At 39.5% G+C, this 12,455-nt stretch overlaps 1 protein-coding gene across 2 annotated transcripts in view; it reads left to right on the forward strand.

The window, feature by feature from the left end:
- Positions 1-12,455, forward strand: part of MED13L (mediator complex subunit 13L) — a 163,838-nt gene that overhangs the window by 3,238 nt on the left and 148,145 nt on the right. The window lies entirely within an intron of this gene.

Raw genomic sequence — 12,455 nt, forward strand, 5'->3', positions numbered from 1 at the left:
ATTTTATAATAAATAATAAAAGAAAAAAAGTGGGATTGGTGGAAAGAGTTAAGAACAGAGAGATATGGAGAAATAGTCATTATTCTTTTATTTACCAGATTTGTAGATAGCCCTTCATAGGGTGATCCCAGGGCAATAGCCAACATGTTACAAAATGTGCAATAATGTAAAATGATATATTAATTAAAAGCAATCATTAAAAAAAACAATCAATAAAAAATATAACAGCATGAGAAAATATAAAGCTTTAACAACTAATTTACCCCCAAATGCCTGGGAGAATAAAAGCATTTCACTTGGCAGAAGAAATGCGTAAGAGTTTCCACCCAACTAAGCCTAGGGGAAGGGAAATGATTCAGTCCCACACTGCAGGTTGGGGTTAATAGGTGGGTGCCAAACCTAAAAAGGCTGAAGTTCAGTCTATATACCCAACATGTGTATTGGAGTTTTTCTAATGGGCCAACGTCACTAAATGCTCTATATAACTAGTCCCTGCAGTAGTGTGATACCCTTTATTGCTGCTGCCCTTTTATCTCTGCCTGATTGTCCTAGAGATAACTGCTTGTGTCTTTAAATAAATATAACTGATATGTCTCTCCGCCATGCATTAGGAAATAGAGATCCTTCTGTTGTCTTTTTAAAGTGGTGGGATGATGTAACTAATGTTTGTTGATTGTAGTTTAAATTATGTAAATCAGTTGGGCTTGCTTGATGTTCCTCAAATTTTTGATACAAATTTAGGAGAGTTATATTGTTTAAAATTGCTTTCTTGCTAATATTTTTATAATAATAATAATAATTTAATATCTATACCCCGCCCATCTGGCTGGGTTTCCCCAGCCACTCTGGGCGGCTGCGAACCGAATATTAAAAACACAATACAGCATTAAACATTAAAAACTTCCCTAAACAGGGCTGCCTTCAGATGTCTTTTAAAAGTAAGATAGTTGCTTATTGCCTTGACATCTGATGGGAGGGTGTTCCACAGGGCAAGCGCCACTACCGAGAAGGCCCTCTGCCTGCTTCCCTGTAACCTGACTTCTTGCAGTGAGGGAACCGCCAGAAGGCCCTCGGCGCTGGACCTCAAGGTCCGGTCTGAATGATGGGGGTGGAGATGTTCCTTCAGGTCAGCACCAACACTTTGAATTGTGCTCGGAAACATACTGGGAGCCATTGCAGATCTCTCAGGACTGGTGTTACTTTGTATGGGCAGCAGATAGGACTGCCAGTGAGTGAATTGTGTAGATCAGGGGTCAGCAGCCTTTTTCAGCCATGGGCCGGTCCACCATCCCTCAGACCATGTGGCGGGCCAGACTATATTTTGGGGGGAAAAAAAGAACAAATTCCTATGTCCCACAAATAACCCAGAGATGCATTTTAAATTAAAGGACACTTTCTACACATGTAAAAACACGCTGATTCCCGGACTGTAGGCCGGATTAGGAAGGCGATTGGGCCGCATCCGGCCCCAGGGCCCTAGGTTACCTACCCCTGGTGTAGATCTTGCATTCAGTACAGGAATGAAGTCTAGTTCTTTTTCTACTAAATTAGTATGGCTGGGAAGCTAAATATCATCAGAGTGACTGGGTGTGTACACATGCAGATGTGTATGTGTTCATAGCAGGACATCTGAGTAGAATCAGTTAAGTTTTAAAAGATGATACTCTGGCCCCTCTCTTTAAAAAAAAAAAAAGTCCACATGAATTCACAGGCACTTCTACATAAAATGTGAAAGTATATCTCGTCGTTTGAAAGTTGTCTGTATAGTCATTGGGGCTCAATTCCATGTAGTGGGTTGTCTCTGTGAGAAGAATATACTTCTGCTTGTGCAGTGATACTTGAACTTCCTCTTCCCTCTTCTCCCCTGTGAACCCTTAAAATGTGCTTTGGAGGGACCCTCAGGAGCAAATTTTAGAGTGCAAGAGCGGAAGAAGAAGAAGGTGAAGTCCCATTGCATTAGAAGAAGAAGCCCACTCATGCATTTTTTATTCTGTCCAATATGCTTAGATCTGGGGTGCCAACATTATTTACAATATTGAATTTATATCTCATCCTTCTTCCCAATTGGAGTGTATCAATGCCACAGCATGATTCTATGCATTCTCTTAGGTACTCTTACTGGGCACAATGGGGCCTACCTCCTATTAATTCAGGATTACAGCCTGAAAAAGTGTAGTGTGCATCAGAAAATATTAAAACCTAAACTTAAGACGTTTTTCTCCCACATGCTTATTGGTCTTATAATGATAATAATGTTATTATTTGTACCCCACCCAACTTATTGGGTTGCCCCAGCACAATAAAAATACTTTATATTTTAAAATGCTAATGGATTAAAATAACGTTGCCCAATTTATTTAAAAAGTGGTCTTGCTTTCAACAATGCCTCAAATTGCATTGTACTAGAATTTGTGTTTAAACCCACCTTTGTCATGAATGAATGCAAGTGATGCGATTGCTGCAATGTGACTAATTTGAAAAGGGTTCATCCTCTTACTGATTAAATATATCCCTGTCTCATGCATCTCTACCCAGAAGCAAGTCTCGCATATTCTTTGCTAAGTGTGCATTAGATTGCCATTATACGCTTTTTTGTTGTACAAGAATCCTGCCCATATTACACAAAGCAATGTTTGTCTCTTAACCCTGGCAAAGTTTTTTTTTTAATTGAACAGATATTGAGCATATGGAAACAAAGAACAATCATGCTGCAGTTGCTAAATCTGAGGGATTTCTGTATAAGCAAGCATATGGTTTCTGCCACCATGGGGTAAACACAGTAATGGACTCTTAACTTGAGCAGAGAACATCAAAACTTGTATGTTCGTCTAGTTTTTATTGCACTACATTTGTGTGTGAGTGTTTTCATAACAAGGATCTGATGATTCACAATAATGTGTTTCAATACATCACTTATAGTATTGTTGACATATATGAAATAATAAATAGAAAATACAGTGAAAACTATGAAGTGCTTCATAAATGTTAATTTGTTAGGGTTTCTTTTATAATTTAAAAATGAGATCAGAATACTTAACATTTACCCAAAAGCCAAACTTTATAAAGGTTAAAGCTACCCTGGATTGTATAATAAAAAAGATACCCTCAATGCTTGATTGATTTCTGAATAACACAGGTTTATAATAGAGAATGGATTTCTCATTGCTCACAAAGTATTTCCAGAGTGCAGGAGACTCCTTGTGCCTGGGAAGTTGTCCCCGCTGGCTCCTTTGGGAGCTATGTGGTTAATTTTACTAGGCATTTTTAAAAACGCGATATTTTGTCCTTTTGTTCAAGAGTCAACTTTAAAGGAGTATTATGAAAAGGCAGCCTGTTTCTATGAAGATGAACAGGAATGATTATGTGATTGGAACATTCAGGACCTGATGTTTTTAATGTAGTGATTTGTGCATAGTTAATACACTTTCACAGAAAGATACAAACTTGAGTGAAATCCGCCCCCCCCGTGAGATTCTTAGAGTAGATCTACACCATACATTTAAATCACTTGACTTCTCCCAGAGTATCCAAGGAACTGCAGTCCTCCCCAGAACTACAATTCCAAGCACCCTTAACAGATTACAGTTCCCACTTGCTTTAAATTACTTGTTTTAAATATGTGTTAGATGAACTTTGGCTGTGTGGTGTGGATCGGCTCTCAGTTAGGTTATGCTGAGATTTTTTCTTCCTACTGAAATAGAGTGCCTTTTCAAATGCTGATTTTTTGTAATCTCAAACCACATGACTGATATTGTTTGGATGATTTTTTAAGGTTCTGATTTTCACTTCTCGATTCATACCATTATCACCACCAGTACATAGTATTTCTTATTAAATGGGCAGCACCAGCTCTTCCTTCAGGCAACTCAGTGCTTATATGCTTTTTCTGTGAAAACGCAAAAGATTTGTGGGTTATGTGATGATCTGATTGTTCCAGATGAAATGCAGATATTTCCTTTGATTCCTTATACTTAACTGATATGCTGTGTAAAATATACTTTTATGTAGTACACTCTTGTTAAAAGCTTGGTATAGTGTCTGATACTTTTACTGTTCCTAGCCGATAACACTTCCAGTCTTTTACTGCAATCTTGATTACAGACAAGTTCTTGCTGATCTGTGGGATTTCACAATCCTAACTCTTCAGCATTGCAGCATATGCCTTCTTTGTTTGGTAGGAAACAGTTTTCTGTAGCTCTAGACTTGTCAGTTCTGTTCCTTTGATCTCGGCTTGGAAACTACAGGCAATACTTGTTTTGCGTGGGGATTCCCTTCCAGACCCCTACACGCATCGGTGGAGCACATGTAAGCTCTCTCTGCCCCTTTTCATTACATCTTTACGATGTTTTGTGGCTACTTCAGGATTTGATACCGTTCACGTGTGCACGGTCACACGTCATTTTGATGCGCCTATATCGGTTGCTGCCTGTATTGAGAATGAGTTCAGTTTAAAAATTACATTGAGGATGCATTACTGAGACCATATTTATGTCTCATCTGTGGAACTTGGTGCTGCAGACTTTAGTTGCATGAATAAAAGACAATAAATTACTGTTTACCTATGTCAAAATGTAAGCTGACATCTTTAAATTTCATTTCTTTGTAGATCTAATGAATATGAAATATCCATAGTAAGAGGTGTTAAGATCCCTTTGCAAGTGAGTTAATATTAAGAGCCCTTTGCCTGTATCCTAAGAGTGGTTCCTGCGATAGAGACTCAGTGGGGAGGGTTTTGTAAAAATGCCTACACACTGGAAATGAGGAAATAATACTTTTATTTTTGTTTTTGGGTGAATCAGTGGTGACTGATCTGTTGTTCAACTGAAAGCATGGTTCTCATCAAAAATTTGATTGCAGCCTAGGAGCGTAGAGCCAAGTGTGAGGTGGACATCTGAAGGAGGCATAAAGAATTGACTGGTGGTGCTCAGCCCTTTTCTATAACTCCCCTTAGGTTTTGTGTGTTCCTTTAAGACACCTCTCCAATGTTCTCCAAAGGTTTCAAACAACCAACTCCCATCAGCTGCTGGTAGCATGCCCAGCATAATTCTATCTGCCCTGGCATCATACAGCTGTGCTGCATGGCGCTGATGAGAGTTGTCCAAAACAACTTGGAGGGGCACCATGTTTGTCTCAGCTGCTTTAGGTGTAGAAAAAGCACCTTCCTTTTCATAGGTAGTTAAGAATATTTGAAGCAGGAATTTGGATACAGTCCTTGCCTACTCAACTGAAGGGCTGTAACTCCCTGGGTGGTGCATCTGCTTTGTATGCAGAAGGTCCCAGTTAAATCCCCAATGACATTTCTAGGTGGGCTGGTGGAATATCCTGGAGAGCTGCTGGCGGTCGGAGCAGACCAGACTGAGCTAGATGAGCTAGCAACTTATTCTGTAAGAATTATGTGTTTACTTTGATATTGTTGCATTCTATTGAGGTTTCATTTCCCAGCTGTGAATTTCTAGGGATGTGGGGAAACACTTCTTTTCTCCTTCCTTTTGAGTGCATTATTGGTGGAGCAGAGACAAATAGTTATTTCGCGTCTTGTTGGGACAAGGAGTGGGGATCGCTAGTTTGTTACTTTCTCCTCCCACCCCTGTTGATTTTGACAAGTTTGTTTATTTTTAATAAACAAAATATACCCTTCTCTTCACCAGGGTGTCAAAACAACTTGCAACAACGAAATAAAAAATATACAAAATTTTAAAATGTAAATTAAACCTCCCAAATGTATTTAGTTGTAACTGAACCTCCCAAATGTATTTATTAGGAATTAGAAGGCTATATATATTCAGCTTAATTGAAAAATTCCATAAGCTGTGTACATAAATCAATATCAAACAATAATCTATAATGCACAGATACACTGAGCAACGTTTCAAAACAAGTATAACTGAAGTGTATGTGCAGAGATAGGCCTGCTGAAATATCTTTTTAGGCAGACACAGGTGTTACCACAGTTTGACAAAAGTTTTTTGATTTTTTTTTATGACGGTGGTTGCCATTGACTTACGAAAATGTATACTTGTGTGATTCATTTTATTAATTACTTGGTGATACATGATGCCGACCTAAAATACCCAGTGAATTTTGATAGCTTGGTTAGCAGGACCATTTTATACCAGGCTCTTGATAAAAGTTTTGCTGCCGTGCTTCAGGTTGCTCTTCCTGGTGAGAGTGCAGATGCCCATGTACGAGCTGGCAGGGTTGAGTTCCCTCTTGGACTGTCACAGGTGCCTGGCAATGTTGTTAGAGAAATTGATTCAGGTTTCCCGGGGCAAGGATCAAGAGCTCCTTGGCACAGGGAAAAGTGGGGAATATAGCAGACTCTTCCTCTTTAGTATAAGGTCAGCAGAGATCTAGTGGGGAATGGGTTTCCGGAGAGGCCTCCCTGGGAGGATTGGGGCAGGCACCTAGTAAGGTTATCATTTGTTGCATATCCATCTTCTCCATGACAACTTGAGATACATGATCCAGTAGGTTTTGTTCTAGTTGAGTCTACTGATAACTTGTCTTGATGTTGTGGTAGTTTTATGGAAACTATTCTGAATGAAATTAGATAAGGATTTCCACACTTCTTTCAGTATACTGTGCTGCTGACCAGGATTGTTTTTGCAGGTGGCTTCTGTTCTGTTTCATTCTCTTTCGGAAGGCAATTTATATTAATGTGCGACTTTAAAAACCTGAAGTAGGCGAAGAGAAACAATTTAACAAACTTCTTATCTGCACCTCTCACCTTGTCTTGTTGCCTTGTCCCTCCTGCCACTGTTGAATTCTTTTGGGCACATGAATAAGGAATTCTGAGCCAGGAGGGTTGTAAGCTTATGATACTATCTGTGAGAGCAAGTATCATGTTGCTAGTGTCAAATTTGTTTGGTTCCTGCATTCCTGATCTGTGTTGACCTCTGAAAACACTGCACTGCAACATTTCACTAAGCTGAGTTAATGAGAATTTAGCCATTTCGTCAGGATACCCCAGACAGGGCAGTGTTTTCCAGATGTTTACTTAAGGGTGCATGATGGAAGAAAATCTCATTGGCTGTTTGTTTTTATGACTTAGAGAATTATTTGTGACTGAAGTGTTAGCGTTCAGGGACTCAGTAGCTTTTATCTGAAATCATTTTTGGATTTCAGATTGTGTGCAAGTAGCCTAAGCTTTAATCAGAGCTAAACTAATTTACTCTGTGTATTAAATCTAGCAACATGTGATAGTGTTGTAATGCTGCCACTGACTGATCTTTTGACAGCTTCTTAATAGTCTCCATAGCTAAAGAATATTATTTTGCTTAATGATGGTGCCTTGTTTTTAAGATATTGGCAATAATTCCATATGTATATGTGCATCCTACTAACCCATGTACTCATATGTGATGCATATATGTATATGGTATATGGCCATTGTCAATTTCCTCTTAATCTTTATCAACTTTCATACTACTTTTTACAAAGGTCATCTGCTGGAATTGCAGTGTGCAAAAATGTTGTCTGCTGGAATTGTTGTGTGCTTACTAGAGGTGTGGACTTTGTGATAGAATTCAAAATTGGAATAGGTTTCTGGAGAACTTTGTAACAAAGCCCGATTGGGGATAATAAATGTAAATGTTGTGATAACGTACATGCAATCCATGTACTGAGATGGGTTTTTTTTTATGTGAGGGACTGGTACTTTATGGTACAAAAGAGCTTATTACCTCTTTGAGAGGATGACTACATCATGTAACCACATAACAAGCATAAGATGCCATTGGTTGCTTCTTAAACAGTTCTTGTGTGCATGATCAGGCACTTACTTTGCAGGATGTTTGCTGCCCTGGCTACTTGCCCATTTCTCTGGATTGAGGCCATAGCCTTAAATGAATATATCAAACAAATGAAGGCTGCAATCCTAAACACATTTACTAGAAAGAAAGCCCCATTGAACACAGTAGTACTTACTTCTCGGTAAACCTAAATAGGATTGCACTGAACACTGTTTACAGCTTGAAACAGCATTCTTGAGCACACTAGAATAATGTTATACCTCATTTTTCCTGCTTCTTTCATGCAGCTCAGCAGTGTTGCCGCTCAGTAGGAGTCTTTCCCTGATGGCATCATTGTGCCTCAGGGAATAGTATATACGCAATTCTATTTTTAGGGAGAGGGTTATAAGTTGTGATCTTAAAGGGTTTTAAAAACCCTACTTGCCTATATGCTTATCTGTATGCTCCTTGGCTTGACATAGTGGAACTCCCCTAGGATGCAGCTTTTGAAAAAAACCTCAGTTCTCTTTTGTCATTCTTTAGACCACAGGACATCCTGGTCTTCTTTTATCTCTCTCCTCCCTTTATGGTGATAGCTTTGAGCACTTATACTGAATAGAAGAGAGGAGCACTATTCTCTCTCTCTCTCTCTCTCTCTCTCTCTCTCTCTCCATGTGTGTGTGTGTGTGTGTGTATCTATGTGTGGGATGGGCAGAAAGTAGATCAGGATCTGCTGGTATATTTCTGGTAGATTGGCGAGGTTTTCCGGCTCCATATTGTTTAAAAATAGCAATTGCAAAACAACTTTTGCCACCTAAAATTAGACAGAAGAAATGAAGAAAGCTAACCAGGAGTGTGAGATACGACTGGGATCTCATTTCAGTGTTCATGCTGAAGACCAAATCCAAGGCTCACAATGCACTCAGGGATGTTACATGGAAAAAATACGAGAGACATTACACATACTTCTGTAAATCAAGAAAATCTTTAATTATTTTTTTAAAAAAATGCACTCAGGGTACCTTGAAACAACATTAGTGCTAATGCACTAATTTTGCACCTTGTTAGGTTGCATTTTTTTTGCATCTGTATTTTGTAAAAAAAGTTAAGCCTGATGAATGCTCTCATTATGATGCATATATAATTAGCTCAGGGGTTGTCAACATTTTTGAACAAGTGGGCACGCTTCAAGTGCTATGGGGTCCAGTTTGAAAATGGCTACCATGGGGGTGTGGCATAACACAAAATGGCTGCTGTGGCATAACACAAAGCCCTGATTGTGGAGATGATGATGATGGTTACTTATTCAACTTATGCACCACCCTATACCTGGAGGCCTCAGGGCGGTTTACAACAAGACCACAACATATAAAATCAAACCAAAAGCAATAACCCAGTAACGCCCCCCCCCAAGCCACATTCTGAAAGGGTGTTGGATGTCAATAAGATCAACCAAAGGCCTGGTTAAAAAGGAACGTTTTTGTCTGGTGCCTAAGGGTGTATAACAAAGGCGCCAGGCGAACTTCCATGGGGAGAGCATTCCATAGACGGGGAGCCACTGAAGAGAAGGCCCGTTCTTGTCTTGCCACCCTCTGGACCTCTTGAGGAGGAGATAGAGGTGTTAAAGGCACATGAACACTGTTCCCCCTCATGCCAGTCTTAAACCCAAGCCTAGGCTGCCATCCTGTGCCCATTAACTCCATTAAACATAAAGAGGCTTATGTATATACAATTTTACTGTAAGTTAGCTATGTAGTGAATTCTTAATGAGTTCCTGGACATCACCTCCTGCACAGCAGGCGACATGGCTCATTGCAGAGTTTTCACATTGTGCATTTGACATTCTTTTTAATATTCACCCACACTTGATTGCTTTAGTAGTATTTGCAGAAAATAACATCTTGTGTGTACCTGATCTCAGATGAACCACCCCACAGGAAAGGTGCATGCCGGTTGCTAGGAAAAAAGGAAGAGCAAACTAGGGAGATTCCAAAGACTACTAGAAAATAAAACAGAAGCAGGAAAAGTGCTCTAAAGAGGAGGGGAAAACAAAAGCTTTTTTGGAATCCAGGGATTCTTATTGCCTGATGTCCAACTCACTTATCAATCACAGATCTGACTTCACACATTGGCTGAAAACACTGGCAGGTGGGAGCGGCCAGGCTGGCTTATTTCGCAGAAACCGCTTCAAAGAGTACCCACACAGTTTGCTTCATAACCTCTTTTTTTTTGTAGTGCTAGTGGCTTCCTTTTTTATTTTTTATTTTTTTTTAAAAGCAGGCTGTCATGGTTGTTGAGTTGGTGCCCCCCCTCGAGTTAACATATGGTAGAACAGTTCTCAGGCTCTCTTGTATCAAATTTGGTTGATGTGGAATGTAACTTTGACCTAATTACTATATTACAATAGAATTTTTTTCTGCGTTGAGAAAGAGTTCTAGAAAAAGATGCTGGAATGCTGTGCAATTCTAGTTTTCTTTTGAAAATGCAGTCTTAACTGCACGTCGGACTCGGAGCCATTTCCTGGATCATTGCCAGTGCAGCAGTTCCCCCTCCCCCATTTCTAAAGGTTATTTAAAGTCTTCTTACTGTAGTTCTGTTGTGTTGATGTCTCTAACATCAGTTTGCTAGATGGATTCCAGTCTCAAAATGCATAATTGGGCACAACCCAGCAGTAGCACATGTTGGGTTTGTCTGTTTGGGATCACTCATGGAAACCTCTGGAATTTAAGTGCACGGTCAAGCACTTAGCTGTTGTTAGATTGATATCCTACGGACCATAGGCCAGGCAGGCTCTAATGTGTATTATTGCATTTCTAGTTTTTCTGCTAAAATGGGGACTGAAAACATTCTCTTTTGTGGCACTGCATGATGAGATGACTGCAATTCTTGGAGCTAAGTATTGCTACAGAAAATACAATTTCCTTTCTCCTAAAAGTTGTGTAATAGCTAGCCATCTTACTACATGCAAATGCCTAAAAATGGCAAGAGAGCAGAGGTGTAGGGAATTATCAGGAGATCAAACACTGAGCCACTTGCAGCCCTTCCCTGTGAAGGTGTGGGTGTGGGTGTGGAAGTGGGAGGAAACATTTTTTTTAAAGCTCTTTGAGAACAGCAGATTTAATTGTGTGTTACTCCTGCTAATTTCATGCACAACCATAACATTTAGGTATAGTTCTGATTTGCAGCACACCCTTTCAGCTGAAACTGGTGACTTTTTTATTGTTATTGTTATTGGTGGTGGTATTGTGGTAGATCTACTGATAATTTTTAAAATACCGTATTTTTCGCTCTATAACACGCACCAGACCATAACACGCACGTAGTTTTTAGAGGAGGAAAACAAGGAAAAAAATATTCTAAACGAAATAGTGGATATATGATTTTTGTGGTTCATGCTGTGGCCACAGACATGTGATCTGACAGTGAGTTTGGAGTAGCCCAATGCAAAAATCCTGAGGATCCATGTGGATCCATGCTTTGTAACCACGGAGGAGGGAAGGAAGGGGAACCATGGATCCTCTGCTCACGACTGCAACAGATCCCCCCCGCCACCCGCAGGCATTCGCTCCATAACACGCACAGACATTTCCCCTTACTTTCTAGGAGGAAAAAAGTGAGTGTTATGGTGCAAAAAATACAGTAACTGACCTAGTCCATCTAATTGTGAATTTTCAAATAATAGTATTTGAGTAAACCTGTACTGTATTTCAAAATGTCACCCAATATAGAGAACACTTTTAAAATCAATTACATGGTTTTAAAATCAGTGTACTATATCTGATTAATGAACAAATTATTACAGCCCTACTTTTTTCGTTTCCACCCTACTGAAACTGAGGACAAATAATGTTTTTACTGTCTGGAAATCCTGTAGGAGTGTAGTGCCTTATACCAAGTTCATCCATCTGTCTCATTGTCTTTATTCACTGGCTGTAGCTTTCCAGGTTTTCAGATGGGAATCTTTTCCAGCCCTTTTAACTACAGGCTAGGATTGAACCTGGGGTCTTTTAACATGCAAAGCATATGTTCTTCCACTGAGCTATGGCTTTCTTCTCACTGTGTTTACAAAGGTAACGTGATGCTGGTCATGTGCAATTTGTGTGTACTGTATGTACTCGAGTGTAGGCCGAGCTCCTGACAGTTTTCTCCCTCACAAAAAGGAGGGTGTGTGCAGAGTGCTTGCGCAAATTGGGCATCTGCATGTATCAACTGTGTGATGCATTACTTTTTATGTATAGCGGGATATGCACAAATTCCTACCTCTTTCCACTATATATACTAGTGTAAGCTTTAACTTTTATTGTGCAAAATGATTTTTAAAAAATGCCATATCAAAGTAGTAACTTTCTCTGCTTCTGGCTGTTTGTATGGTTTGGAAACTGTCTTTGTCACCTGGGTGTCCAGGAATCTGAAATACTACTTCAGCTAACGCAGGGCTAGCACCTTAAGCATAGAAATAATTGTCCAGTTCAGTATTCAGTGATTTCATTAAATCCAAGTCAGGTCAAATGGCAAGGCCAGGATGCAGAAATTATGGTTGATCTCGGTAGCCAGCTATTACTTTCTGTTAGCCAGCTGTTAAGTTCAGTTCCATCCTGATAGCAACATTACATGTATTGCCAAAACACATACCAATTTTATCTGATGGAATGAAGTTATGTATAATAATGTGGGTTCATAACTACATGAGCATTTAATATGAAATTCACTTTATGTGTTTCCTTT

The sequence above is a fragment of the Podarcis filfolensis genome, assembly GCF_964270895.1.
Source record: "Podarcis filfolensis genome assembly, chromosome: 16".
Lineage (NCBI taxonomy): Eukaryota > Metazoa > Chordata > Lepidosauria > Squamata > Lacertidae > Podarcis > Podarcis filfolensis.